Raw genomic sequence first — 15,045 nt, 5'->3', positions numbered from 1 at the left:
CTTGCTTTAGATGCGTGGAGAGGTTTGGAAGCTCTAGGAGAAGAAAGATGTTGGGAACAAATAATGTAAGTAATCACTCTCTGTCTTTTTTCCGACCTAGATTTTGTCTTTCCTTCCTCTGTAGCTCCCCGCACCCCCCAGGCTCCCCTTTCTCCCCCTGCTCTCCACCCCATTCCTGCTGCCCCCTCGGACCAAGGCCAGATACTTGCTGGCTTGGACTCCCACAAATGGTTTGATGCGGGGAGCTCGGGGAGGCATGGAAGACTGGGGGAGCAGAGCAGTTTGCATTAGCAGAATTGGGGGCTGAACTGCAGCCAGAGGCCACCAGGCCAAGGGGATGATTTTGCTTGGAGGTACCAGCTACTTCTTTCTTTTTCTGATACTGAATTCAACATCCCAACCCCAGCAATCCTCCCACTCAGGACACCTTATGAAACAATTATGTAAACTAGGCTGACTGCAGCTGTGAGTTTTTAAGTATTTAGAGACCTTGCTTTCCTTCAAAAAAAAAAAAAAAAGAAAGAAAAATGAATTTGATATCAGCCTTTTGTGGAGGCAGGCAGGAAAGACCCGTTAAGAAGGATATTGTAACTCCTGCCAAAAGTTGTCTCTCACTGTGTGGTTTTCTTATTGGATTGCTTATTTTCTCTTTCTTACTACACTTGACTCTAAGGACTTTGCTTTCTACTTTTCTCTTCTTTCTTCCACCTCAAGATTTTGAATCTCTGCTCAAGGGCTCAGAAATCTATACCACATGAGGAGGTGTGCATATATTCTCCTGGGGGATCCTGGTCTCCTCTGTGGTTTCCTCTAAAGCCCCCCTCTGTACTCTGTCCCTCCACCCCATCCCCTTGAAGTTTACATCCGGGTGGCTCTGACACAAGATAAAGATTCCAAGGTCTTGGCAACTTCCTCAAATGTCTCCATCCCCTCACACCCCAGGGTTTCTTACTGTTGTCTCTATTAGCATGGACCAAATGTCCTGCTTTGCGGGCTGATTTATGGTTGCATTAGGGAAAACTCCACAGAGGGTGTAAAATACACTGTCCCATGCCCGGGCCAGAGCTTCCGCGTTATCGGTGATTGCAAGTGCGTTTTATAACCCCAGTGCCAAATCGAAATCAAGGTGATTTGCGCATCAATCTCCTGGATAAAATCAGGGCATGCTCTATTGTGGTTTGACCTTCCTGGTGCCTTTGGCTGGTCCGCCTTGTCTAAGTCCCCTGGACAATTACCCAGGGACGGTTGGAAAATGCAGAAATAATGGCCAGGGCCGGGATTACCAGCTGTATCAAAAGGCTTAACTGCTCATCCCAGAGACTCCTGAGCGCCAGAGGAAAAAACCCTAAGAGGAGGTTTGCCTAGTCTTTAAGGGATTGCAAGCTGCAGGTGGGGAGGGGGAGAGCCCTGGGACTGTCTTCCTGTGCATTTAGTCAGCACCCCTGAACCCCACAGCAATGGAGAAAGCAAAACTTTGAAATTTATGAAAAGCCAGCAGATAACTGGGCCTCAGAAAGCCGGTGCAGTCCCTTATTTATAATCCCAAGATCTCCTCCAAATGTAGGCCAGAGAAGTAATTGTTTCAAAAGTAAATGGAAGATCCGAGATAGGACTGAAATCAGTAGTATCCATCTTGCTCACCACCCAAGGTGGGTTCTTTTTGATTATTTTTCATAGAAAAATCATGCTCATTTGTCATAAAAAACAAACAAAAGCTTCCTGAAAAATCTGACCATCTATTTTCAGTAAAGTTCAAACTTAATCCAAAATGTTGAAGGATGCGCTCTCAAGAGTAGGGTTGAAGATCTTTTGAACAAAGATGTGGGAAATTGTAGATTTTTAGAACCTGAAGGCCCTGTAGTGATGGTCAGAGGGTATATTTAGGATAAATATTTTTAAGTCAGGGTTTTATGCCTATAATCTAAGTTTCTCAACTTATATTTAGTCCAAACTTCTTTTTTAAAGTAATTCCATCTCTTCTGATTCTGCACCCTTTCATAGACCCAGGAGGAATTTAGTTGACTCTTCAAATGGTAAAGCCTATTTTGCAAATCCCTTTAAGATATGCTAATGTATATGGGCTGATTATTAAGATAAATACCTTCTGCTGGAAACTGAAGTTAATTATAATATATGTAATTAGTCACTGGTCAGCCTAGAAGTTATAATTTATTGTCCCCTAATTTGCATTTATTATCAAAGATATTTAATTTAAAGGAATTAAAAAAAATAGCCTGATTTGAGTGGTTATGGAGATGGTGGGCATTTAGTAAACTTCAAAACTCTTTTTTTTTCTCTCCCCAAACATTTCTAAACCTATTATATACAATTTCAGGAAATAACACACCAACATTAGGAGATGGCTTGTGCTGCTTGATTAAAAAAAAAATCAGAAAGCCATTTTTGTAAGAAAGGATGCAGTATTCTCTTCCTGATCCTCATTTTTGGAACGCTAGGTAAGCTTGTGTGATAAGAGGGTCCAAGTTCAAGTAGAATTAGGGAGCTTGTGTGATGAGGATGACTTTCATGTCTGTGTTGATTGGGAGGGGGAGATAAAGGAAAATATTAGATGCTTTTCCTTTCAGATTATAATTTCTTCTAGATAATGTAAAAGAGACCAGCAGTTGGCCACAGCTACAGCTTTTGTATAAAAGGAGAATCTCATGCCATTTCATAAAATGTTTCCATAAAACTCCACTGACCTTTCAAACATATTATTTCTGCGATCTTTTATCGAGACTCTATCGAGACTCTGAGCTCCCTCTGCCACACAGGAGTGACTTTCTGGTGTTCTTTTCCCTCTAAATTAAAGTTTGTGTTGAAGCGGGGCTCCTTGGTACAGGGAGAAAAGGCAGCCCTCATCTCTGTCTCCTCCTAGGAGCCCTCTCTCTTTAATCAAGGAGGCTGCTGATTGACTTGGCAGCGAGTTGGTCTGAGATGTGTCCATGGCGGAAGCAACACCATTGAGATATCAGATTTTTTCCTCTTGAGAGGAAGGGACTGTCCATATAGGGTGATGTCCCTGAGAATATACCTTTTGAGTTTGTGCGTCTTCCGATCCAGAACATCCTTGAGCCGTGTGGACATTGTTTTTGAACTCTCTGAATGCTGACATTTCTTAGAAGTCAGAAATGGGGCTATTTGATTTCATGACTTTTTATAAATCAAAGGATAGTTGATTTACAATGTTGTGTTACTTTCTGCTGTTCAGCAAGTGATTCAATTATACATATACAGGGCTTCCCAAGTGGCTCAGTGGTAAAGAATCCACCTGCCACTGCAAGAGAAACAGGAGAAGCAGGTTCGATCCCTTGGTCAGGAAGATTTTCTGGAGTAGGAAATGGCAACCCACACATAAGTGATATCATACTTGATATCACTTATTTGAATTTCTTTTTGACTTACTTCACTTAGTTTGATAATCTCTGGGTCTATCCATGTTGCTGCAAGTGGCATTATTTCATTCTTTTTAGTGGCTGAGTAATATTCCACACATACCACATCTTCTTTATCCGTTCATCTGCAAATGGACATTTAGGTTGCTTCTGTGTCTTGGCTATTGTGAATAGTGCTGTTATGAACACTGGGATGCATATTTTTGAATTAGAGTTTTAGATCTCAAAACTTTTTAAAGAGTGAAACATGGTCAGATTGGGTGTGACACAGTCCCTTCCTGTGGATAGAAATTCTGTTCTCTTATTGAAGGAGAGGTTGGAGGTAAAGATGGTAGACATTTTCTTCTAGGTCAAGACCTCAAATTACCCTTCTGTGTTCCTAGGGGAGCAGCTTTTTGGGTGGTGGAATAAACAGTCCTGAACATCATGAAGCACAATGGGACACCTCCCAGTCATTTCTGCAAAGGGCCCCTTGGCTTCCCCTCTGCTCAGGAAGCCCTGGTGTGCAGCAATAATCAAGAATGGGATGGGTACAACCAGGGGGTGCATTAACTGAAGAAAATTTAAAAACAGACACCAATTAAAAGTGCTCTCCTTGTATTATCACCATGTGTGCTAAGTTGCTTCAGTCGTGTCTGACTCTTTGTGACCCCATGGACTAGAGCCTGCCAGGCTCCTCTGTCCATGGGATTTTCCAGGCAAGAATACTGGAGTGGGTTGCCATTCCCTTCTCCAGGGGATCTTTCCAACCCAGGGATTGAACCTGCGTCTCCTGCATTGGCAGGTGGGTTCTTAATCACCACCACAGACAGTACTTCAGTAACACACACCTCAGCTCTGCATGGGGGATGGGGGTTGATACTGAGTACTGGTCAGATCCCTATCGCCAGATCAGGGCACCCCTTCCCCAGCTACTGAGAGCATTGGCTTCCAATGGCTTAGGGCTGCCACCTTCCCTGGAGACTTAGACCTATTCTTCCTGAGCAGCTCATGGCCAGTAGATAGCCCGTTCCCTCAGGGGCAGATAGCACTAAGGGACGGTTCACCATTCAGAGTCCCCACCTCCATAGACTATGCTTAGACCCAGCTCCAGACCACAGCCTTGCTCAATACCTTTCCTTTCTCCTTCCTGCTCCTTTTCCCACCTCCCAGTATTCTCTCCACAGAGCCCATGCAGATCCCTTTCTCAGGTGGGGCTTCCAGGGAACTCTCCCTAAGTCATTTGACTTCCAGGCAGGAATGCTCTGCATGAGCAGCAAACTTGGCCTCTGATTTCCCCAGGTCCACCTGCAATCCCAGACGGTCCATATTTCTCATTTCTTCCTCTTCACCTGTAGATGACAGATGTACTTCCAATACAACTGTGAGCCTTTCAAGTGCCTTCAGTGACATCCATGTGTCTGGAGAGTCAGAGAACCCCATGTTCCCTTGAAGACGCTAGATTTCTTTTCTCAAGAGCTCTGTCTGAAGGTTTTGTGACCCAACAGACCAGACTGCCACTTACTTTATGTACAATAGCAGGCAAGAGGCTCAGGCCAATGTCATTCTCACCCAGCTGGTGAGGAGAGCCAGCGTGAAACCCCGGAGCTCCATTCCAGGGTCCCTACTTTTAGCAACTATTGTGATTAAAGAGTACTGTGGATATTTGAAGTGCTTAGCATAGTGCCTGGCTGCTCACGAAATGATAGCAATGAAGATGATTATTCTGTTAATGAGATGATAAAGATGATGATGGCAACAAGGTTGAGAGAATAAGATTTGCATCTTTAGATAACAGAAGGTAAGAGAACAATGGACATCCCATAAATTCTTCCCTGGTTCCCTCTGATGAGAGAAAAAAGAAACCAAAACCTTGGGGCCCTGGAATGAGTACTGGTCTTAGAGTCAGAAGACCCTGGTGTCAGATACAGACTTTGGATTGGTTGCCAACTTTGGGAGAATTCTATAAAATGGGCAGAGATGTCAGGATTAAGTGGAAAGAGATCCTGGGTACAAGGACTTAGCATGTAAGTATCGAGCAGATGTCTGGTGGCTAGAAACAGACTATGTCGTGGGAGAGGACATAAGGGTGACTCTGGAGAGAAGCAGTGCAAGGCAGCTCTGTCACTGACTGAGCACCTCCAGGGAGTAGGTCAGGGTACCTAAAGAATTACTGGGTCTCCAGTGAATATGGCTCTGTTGGCTCTTATGACAAGCACCTGTTGATTTCCTTGACTTTGTAGTGGCCCTTCCTCTGCACTTCAGGGCTCTCTGCTATTCCCAGATCCTATTTCCACCCATTTGACCTCATCCTGAAGGTAAGCACCTCATACAAATGCCCAGGAGGGCCAGGATTTCAGTCTATATTACTCATTGGTACACTCCCCATCACCTGAAATATACTCAACATTCAAGAAATATTGTTGAGAAAATAGACCTTATCAAGAACCAGGACTGAAGGTGGCAGGAACAAGCATTTCACTAGGAGCCAGGAGGCCTTCAAGTGTGTCCTCTCTTGGCTCTGTGGCTTTGGAAGGCCCACCTAACCCCTGTGGATTTCATTTATCTGCTACGTCAGTGACATCAGGTCTACTGAACAGGGTTGGAATAATGCCTATGGAATCTTACTGAGTCTTTGAATTTTAAGAGCTATGAAACTGACTTGAAAAGGACAATTTAAGGAAATGTAGTTAGTCTTAGAATTTACTGAGATAATATTTCTAGAAAATGTGCTGCAAATATTTTTTCTCTTAGAAATTTAAAAACACCTTTCCAAATAAACTCTTGGATTACAAAGTCAAAACTGAAATAATAAACTATTCAGAAATTAAAGGTACCGTGTACCAGATGTGACCTTGGGATGTGGCTGAAGTAGTGCCCAGAGAACAATGTATAGCTTAAATGGACTTATCAAAGAATAAGATTAAAAATACATGAACATTCAACTCAAGAAACTGGAAAATAAACATATGGAAGTCACTCAGTGGTGTCCAACTCTGCAACCCCATGGACTATACAGCCCATGGAATTCTCCAGGCCAGATTATTGGAGTGGTAGCCTTTCCCTTCTCAGGGAAAATGAACACCACCACCAATAACAACAAAGACACAGTAAACACACACACACACACAAAGGAAGAAAAACATTTTCAGTAGAATGTTTTCATAAGAGTCTTCCAATAGTTGAATGTGTTTATGCCAGGAGAATTTCTGAAAGTGGTCACGAATTGACACATTTTCCACTAATCAATAGTTTGCAATTATATATTGCCTTTTTGCTGAGTATGAAGCTTTGTACAGGACATAGCCATTCTTTAATGAGCAGTCATGCTTTATTTTATCTAGATCATCCTTAGAAAAGTGCCAATTGAAGAAGATGGAAGGGATTGTGGTGGATCTGACAGGTCCTAGAGAAAGCAGAAGGCTCCTTTGGTCTCTTGACCAAGCAAGGAGCATGTGAAGAAGCATGTTGCTGAGTGATGCATTTTATCCAATATGGTAGCAGCTTCAGTGAGGCCCTGGAGGCATGAATATAAAATGCAGGGTCCTGTGGGGAGGGGGGACCCTGAGACACTGGCTGGGATTTCCAGAGAGGTAGATTTCCAGGTATATAGAGGGTCAACAGGCTTCCCAGGTGGCTCAGTGGTACAGAATCTGCCTTCCAATGCAGGAGATGCAGGAGATGCAGATTTGACCCCTGGGTCAGTGAAGATCCCTGGAAGAATTCTTCAGTATTCTTGCCTGGAGAATCCCAAGGACAGAAGAGCCTGGTGGGCTAAAATCCATGGGATTGCAGAGTCAGACATGACTGAGTTACTGAGAACATATGCATGCAGAGGAGAAACAAAGTCCATTTGATAATTAGTCTGATAACTCATAGGAGACTAGACTCTGACCTACCTAGGGACATCATATCGACAGGATGTTGGTGTCTGGAAGGCACTGGAAAATCCTCTATGGGTTTTTCTTCTGGAGCAAAGAAGACCTCAAATTCTCATTGCTTTAAAGCAACACCTGACTCTGGGCTCCTTGCCTTTTTTTTTTTTTTTTTTGATGTGGATCATTTTTAAAGTCTTTCTTGAATTTGTTACAATACTGCTTCTGTTTTATGTTTTGGTTTTTTGGCCCTGAGGTATGTAGGATCTTATCTTCCTGACCAGGGATTGAACCCACACCCCCTGCATTGGAAGGCGAAATCTTAACCGCTGGACCATCAGAGAAGTCCCTGGCTCTTGTTCTTAAAGCAACTTAAAGAATGGAGTTGAACACCTTGCACTGATATTTCCTCTGTACTTTGGACAGTGCCTGCACCTTCTCTCCTGCCCAGAGGAAAGAGCCAGGAAATAGGAAGATTTCCAAGCCAAAGTCTGCAACTTATCCATGGGGCCACAGGATGATGCACATCGCTGACTGGACTCAGGGCCCCTGGAGTCTCCCATGGCCCACAAATGCCTTGAACTAAACATACTGCAGGGATGCTGACATCTATAAACTTATGAGTCTGATGCGGTCTCCACTGCTAACTAACCTCTTGAAGCCTTCTTTTGCTCTTTGTGTTTTTTATTGGAAAGTGGGCAAAATGATAGTGTCTACCTGTCTTAGTCCTAGTCCATTCAGGCTGCTCTAACAGAATATCACAAACAGTAAGGTGGCTTTTAAATGAGACATTTATTTCTCATAGCTCTGGAGGCTGGAAGTCCAAAACTGGGGGATCCAGTATGGTTGGATGAGGGCCCTCTTCTGGGTTGTAGATACCTCAGTATACACTTATGAGGGTAGAAAGGGACAGCAGAAGTGATTTATCAGGAGGCTTCTTACATAAGGCACTAATACCATTCATGAGGGCTGCACCCTCATGACGTAAGCACCTCTCTGAGGCTTCAGCTCCTGACCATCACCTTGCGTGTAGGTTCAGTCACTCAGTCATGTCCGACTCTCTGTGGCTTCGTGGATTGTAGACTGCCAGCCTCCTCTGTCCATGGAATTTTCTAGTCAAGAGTACTGGAGTGGGTTAACACGCCTTCTCCAGGGATTCTTCCCGACCCAGGGATTGAACTCGTGTCTCTTTCATCTCCTGCGCTGGCAAGTGGATTCTTTATCACTGGGGGCTAAGATTTCCACATATGAACTTTGAGGGGACACAGCATTCAGGTCGTAGTACTACCTCAAAGACTGCTTTAGGTTTTCCATGAGGAAATTATAAAGCATTTCAATGCATGTTTGGTTTATGCCAAAACTCAAACTAAATGGTGACTGTCTGTGACTTGCCATTTTTGTGCCCATTTTCTCATTTGGAAAACAGGATAAACAATAAATAACCCTTATACTCTACTTCAGAATGGAGTTTAAATATGTAATGTTGGGAATTCCCTGGTGATCCAAGGGTTAGGATTCTATGGTTTTACAGCTGTGGGCCTGGGCTCGATCCATGGTTGGGGAACTACAATCCTGCAAGGTTTGCCAAGATAAAAAAAAAAAAAAAAACTTAAGGTTGAGCCATATGAAATTGTCAATATTTGATCATTTTTGACCTCTACAAATTGCAATTTCTTGTGTGCCAATCTGATGACATGTGGTATGTCAGTTCATATCTATAGAGCCTTATAACCAGTTATACATATGAGTGGTTGCTTTGCTTTCTAGTTTCATTGTGAAACACATCTCAGAAAAATAACAAGACTGCACCTATGGGATTTTTTTTCTCTCTTTGTTTCATTTTATAGTCTTCTTCACCTCTCCCCAGAACTTGCCCATCATCATATTTCACAGAACTCTGGAAGGGCAAGCTCTGTTCATCAGAAACATCCCACTGGAGAAAGTAGATTTGTTATTTTCTGTGTTACGTTGTTAATTGATTTGATAATTGCCTGGGAGACACACACAGACATACACATACACAAAACAAATGTCAGGCCACACACTTTTCTCTAGACAGTAAGATGAAGATGTTTTAGTTATTGGAACGCAGATGTCACCTAGAAGAATAAGAGGAGGTACCGGGAAAAAAAGAGGGGAGTGGAGCCGACAGGGCGGGGGGAGGCAGGCCATCCCTCTTGGTTATCAAGCGAAATGACTCCCCAAATATGACAATAAATCACTGCAGGAATCAATCAGACGGGAGGCCACTGCTCCACGCTGATAATGCATCAATCAATATTTAATGTTTACACTTTAATTAATCCACACATGGGAAGCATTCTTTCAGTGACAAAAATAAAGGGATGAGAAATAAAACACCTTTTATATCAAGGAGTGGTGAGGGCACTGCCTATCTGTGTGGCTTTGATTGGAGCTGTCATTGATCACCTTGAATCTCGCCCGCCTCTGAGTCACATTTGGATAGAAAGCTAATATGGGGGAGGGGTCCAGAGGTGTCAGAATCCGACCAGGCAGACTGTGACTTCGTCGAAACTGTCGCAGACCATGGATTCCTGAGAAGGCAGAACAAAGCCAGGGCAAATACTGGATTCTGCACGCTGATGACATCTTCTCCCCAGAAAAGATTTCTGTCTGCAGATAGTGATATATAACTCCGGGGGAGGCAGGGTACTCAGGAAAGATATTTTTCCCTCTGTTTTGAAGAGTCCAAGTGTTGTCCTAGACACACAGATTCCAGTCTCAACCCCAGGACTGTTTTTATAACATTCATAGCCCATTAGCATGCTTTTCACAGTCTGCCCTACCTCTTACAAACATTTAAAAATACTCACACCTCACATTCGTTCTAATTCATATACAGCTGCGTGTGAATCACTTTGACCTGGGGTTGACTAGTTGACCTCATACTATATTTAGGAGACAGTTAATCAAATGTATATTACATTTGGTTTTGTAGATTTCTTTTTATATTTTGGGGCCGATGCATTGGGCCCACATGTCTCGGGGCTCAAGCATTTTGCAGGCCCTTGAAAAGTACATAGGCTGTAGATGTAACTTTAGTTCTATTTGAGAAAATGGCTTGGTAGACAATGCTGGATTTAAAAAGAAATTTTTTTATTCATTTGGCTGTGTAAGGTGGTAGTTGCAGCCATGTGCAGACTCGGTTGCTGTGGTGCACAGGGCCTAGTTGCCCTGTGGCATGTGGATCCCAGTTCCCCAACCAGGGATCAAGCTTGCATCCCTGGCATTGGGAGGCAGTTTTTTAATTTCTGGACCACCAGAGAAGTCCTGAAAATGCTGGATTTTGACCCTCAAAAACCACCATATGCTAAGTTGCTTCAGTCATGTCTGACTCTGCAACTCTGTGGACTGTAGCCCGCCAGGCTCCTCTGTCCACGAGATTCTCCAGGCAAGAATACAGGAGCGGGTTGCCATTTCCTCCTCCAGGGTCCTCCCAGCGCAGAGGCTGACCCCGCGTCTCTTGTGTCTTCTGCATCGGCAGGCGAGTTCTTTACCGCTAGTGGCACTGGTCTCTGCAGTGTATTTCTTTGTCTTCTTTTTTTTTTTTCCCCTAAATTGCTTCATTTGAGGCCTTCTTTTCCCAGGCTTTAGGGTCCCATTTCTTCTTCCTTTCTGTTTCTGTCCTCAGTGGGTAGGGTTGGTGCAGTGGTTTGTACTGGTTTCACGTTGGGGATGAATTGTGACTGCATTCTAGTGTGAGGAGGTGACTTTATTTTTTTCTTTCACGGGCAAAGCTATGTGTTGCTGTTGTTGTTCAGTCGCTCAGTCGTGTCTGACTCTTTGTGACCCCATGGACTGCAGCACGTTAGGCTTTCCTGTCCTTCACCACCATAGGGTTTCAGAGTCAGACACAAGTGAAGCAACTTGGCATATAGTGGTTTTGGAGGGTCAAAATCCAGTTTTGAAGTCTCAAAAATGACTAAGCTTTCCTTTTTGGAACATAGCAGTGAAGGGAGGATGTGCTTGAGTTTGTGTTTAATCACTCAATTGTGTCTGACTCTTTGCAACCCCATGGACTATAGCCCACCAGGCTCTTTGGTCTGTGGGAATTCTTCAGGCAAGAATACTGGACTGGGTTGTGATTCCTTCCTTCAGGAGATCTTCCCAACCCAGGGATTGAATCCAGGTCTCCAGCATTGCAGGTGGATTCTTTACTGCCTGAGCTACCAGTGAAGCCCAAGAATACTGGAGTGGGTAGCCTTTCCCTTCATCAGGGGATCTTCCCAACCCAGGAACCAAACTGGGGTCTCCTGCATTGCAGGTAGATTATTTACCAACTGAGCTACCAGAAAAGCCCCAAGTGAGAATACTAGATGTTAAAAAAAGCAGGAGTCTTGGTTTGAGTTCCCCCCAGAAGTAGATTTTGAGATAAGATTTTGAGAACAAGTAGTTTATAAGTGAGAAAGGGAAGGAAAAGCAGCAAAAAAAAAAAAAAAAAAAAGAAAGAAAGAAAAAAGAGGGTTATCAGTGTGGGTAAGAGAGACTTGGTCCCACTGAGAACTTGGAAAGTCAGAGCAGAAGAGTCATTTCAGTTAAACCTTCTGGTAGGAGAGAAAGCTCTATTTATCTTCCAACTCCCTGTCTGCTCTTAAGTGAGGGCTGCTTTTGGAGGGACTCACAGCCCACTACTCCCCACTCCTAAGGCCAGATAAAGAGACCCTGGGTGGAGAATCAGGTCTTCTTATTGAGAAACCTTCAGCTTACAAAGTGGAACAATGGCAGGATACGGGCACACACCAACTGTGGCCATTCCACCAGGACAGATAAGTAATACCTGACAAGGATTCTGACTGTAAAATGTAAGAACAAAAATTCACATGTTTCAAACCAAAACGTTTCAGTAACTCTATCAACTTCTCAGTATGTCCAACTCTGTTAAAACTTCTTACAGTTCTAGAAGGCAGCTTGCTCTGCTAGCTGAGCATGGAATGAAGTCATTTAGGGGATGTGTGTGAAAAATATAGAGTCACACTCACACTAACAGAGGCACGATGTGCATATTAGGTGAGGCATGAAGAAACTGAGGATGACAGTTTTCTCTTTCTCTGTCTCTGCTAAGCTTGATGAGCTGGCTTTCAGCAAAGTCAATTCTTCTATGATGCAATTCCGTATCTACTTGCATACTCCACTCCCTAATGTAAGAACCACACTACCCCTCCTATGTCCAACTCAAGCAGGATATATGATAGTGGTTCTTTGTGTAGAATGCATATTACAGTTGTCTAATGCTGACTATATTGATTTAGTTTTTCCTCTTTTAAACTATCTGCTCCTGCACCCCAATCTCCCCTGTGATTTATTCAGTTTCCCTCCTCTGTATCTGTCATTGATTTCAACATGCTTCTCATTTGTTGAATAGAACTTAATTTCAAAAGTCTCCCATTACAGGTCCAGTCTGTTTCTCTGAGTTTGAAAAAATTCTGTTATGAGGTTCTTTAATTTCATATAATAGAGCTTCCATTAACTTAGGCAAAAAGAAAAGGAATAGGGAAGGGCAGCTGGCTAGACCCAGAGCATCGCTGGTGACCTCAGCCATGACCTAGCTTTCTCAAGAGCAACCACACTGTGGCCAAACTCCAAACACCTGTCCCTGTGCACCTCTACTTAAGAATCAAACTCCTAAGACAGACCCTTTGATTGGCCTTGGTTAGCCTCTGTTCTCTCTCGGTGACCAAGACTGAGTAAGGTGTCATGCTGTCACTTTCCCCAAAGAAAAGATGGACACTATGCCCAGAAGGAGAGGTAAAGTGTTACTGAGTGGACAAGAGCAAAAGAAGCCATGATGTCTGCCATTGGTTTTGCACCATTTTATATAAAAGAAAACTTTAACTGAAAATGCGTGCTCTGTTTTATTCCCTCTACTTTTTCTTTTCAATTTTGAAATTAGCATACACACATTCACAAGGATCTTTAAAAGCTCATAGAAGATTAGACGTACAAGAGAGCAAGAGCTGGGAAAGGAAATTGAAATGTTATTTAGCACTGAATACACACCAGGCCCTTTTATATTTATATCTAGAAAGTTCTGTTGTATAAGCTCTTCTTTTCCTAGTAAATTTCTTGACTCCTGAATCTTTTAGAACAAAGATGTACAGTATTTCCCTGTTGAGAATTCTTCTATACTCTCTTTAAATTGTTCAAGAACCTCATAAGATTACTTTAGGCCAGTGGTTCTCAACCTAGGCCAACTTTGCCCTTTCATTCCCCAAGGATATTTGGCAATGTCTGCAGACCAGTTTGGTCATTACTGGGTGGGGAGAGGGGATAAACTGCTATTGGCATCTAATTAGTAGAGACTACAGATGTATCTACACATTTTACAATGCACATGATTGCCTCCTATTAATGTCCTTAATGCCAAAATTGAGAAGCCACACTTTAACCCAAGGAGGTTGGTTCCAGTACCAACATCAAGCAAAGACAGAATTGATGAGTTAGTCAATAAATTACTGCTAGTACTTATCATTTGTCGGCAAAAGTCCATACAGTCAAAGCTATGGCTTTTCCACTAGTCCTGTACAGATGTAAGAGTTGGACCATAAAGAGTACTGAAGAATCAATGCTGTCAAATTGCAGTGCTGGAAAAGACTCTTGAGAGTCGCTTGGACAGCAAGGAGATCAAACCAGTCAATCCTAAAGGAAATCAATCCTGAATATTCATTGGAATGACTGATGCTGAAGCTCCAATTCTTCAGCCACCTGATGCGAAGACCCTGTTGCTGGGAAAGATTGAAGGGAGGAGGAGAAGGGGACAACAGAGAATGAAATGGTTGGATGGCATCACTGACTCAATGGACCTGAGTTTGAGCAAACTCTGGGAGATAGTGAAGGACAGGCAAGCCTGGTGTGCTGCAGTCCATGGGGTTGCACAAGAGTCAGACATGACTGAGCAACTGAAGTGAACTGAACTGAATACTTATACTTGCTTCTTTGAGTCACTGTTGAAGATGGTCCGGTGCAGTCTGGTAACTATTCATTCTAGTAAGAATCTGTGCTGATACTCAGTGATACCCCATATTGGCTCTTCTAGTTTGCACGTTCATATGTTATTTTCTAAAGTTCAACAACTGAGCCAGGGAGACTGGTCCTGAGTTGCTTCTATTTTAGTCACAGATCGATTCTCTATAGAAGGAAAGGGCTGTGAACTTCAGGGTTTAGCTGTGTTCCTTCCCTGAACTTTGCTTCCTAAAGTAGAATTAATCCTACAGATTTCTACCACAGTTTCATTGCTGATCAGATTTCAGACTCTCCTTGGCCTTTCCCTTTGGCTTCCCTGACTCAATTTTGAGGCTTCATTTTGCTCAATAGGAGCCAGACACCACATTTCCTTGGTTGCTCATGTCTTGGAGTTGGCTGCATGTAGAGAAAGAGCCCAGATAAATTCTACTACCAGCAAGCAAGTGACCTTGAACTTGGCTTTGGTCCACTATTGGCAGGATGATGGGTTGGGTTGGTGAGGGTTTTTTAGAATCAGATCAAGTGTGTATACCATTTTCCTAAGTTTTAATCATGTCTATGAACATATACTCTTATTTACTTAATACTTTCCTTTGAATTGACTCACTAAATTTATTCAATAAAATTTTTTTTTGAAAAGAAATCTTTATTCACCTTCACAGATGGAGAACCAGTTGGCATAAAGGAAGGTGATAGAAGAAAAAAATATAAGGAAAATGAGATAAAAAAAAAACTGTTATCAAATTCTAGCTAAATTCTAGAGATTCTGGAGAGGTTGTGGAGAAAAGAGAACGCTCTTACACAGTTGGTGGGGA

General features: G+C 43.0%; 1 long non-coding RNA gene across 5 annotated transcripts in view; it reads left to right on the top strand.

Moving 5' to 3' along the window:
• Positions 1 to 15,045, top strand: part of LOC113875284 — an 84,381-nt gene that overhangs the window by 34,657 nt on the left and 34,679 nt on the right. For 3 of the 5 annotated variants that reach the window (XR_003506226.1, XR_003506222.1, XR_003506223.1), the window contains 2 exons: positions 11 to 65; positions 7,676 to 8,704. This is a non-coding gene — a long non-coding RNA (uncharacterized LOC113875284). Of the gene's footprint in view, positions 1 to 10; positions 66 to 2,335; positions 3,243 to 7,675; positions 8,705 to 15,045 lie in introns of those variants that run through there. The other 2 variants (XR_003506225.1, XR_003506224.1) reach the window with 2 other exon arrangements.

The sequence above is a fragment of the Bos indicus x Bos taurus genome, chromosome 18, assembly GCF_003369695.1.
Source record: "Bos indicus x Bos taurus breed Angus x Brahman F1 hybrid chromosome 18, Bos_hybrid_MaternalHap_v2.0, whole genome shotgun sequence".
Classification (NCBI taxonomy): Eukaryota; Metazoa; Chordata; class Mammalia; order Artiodactyla; family Bovidae; genus Bos; species Bos indicus x Bos taurus.
This window is presented reverse-complemented; position numbering and strand designations above follow the sequence as displayed.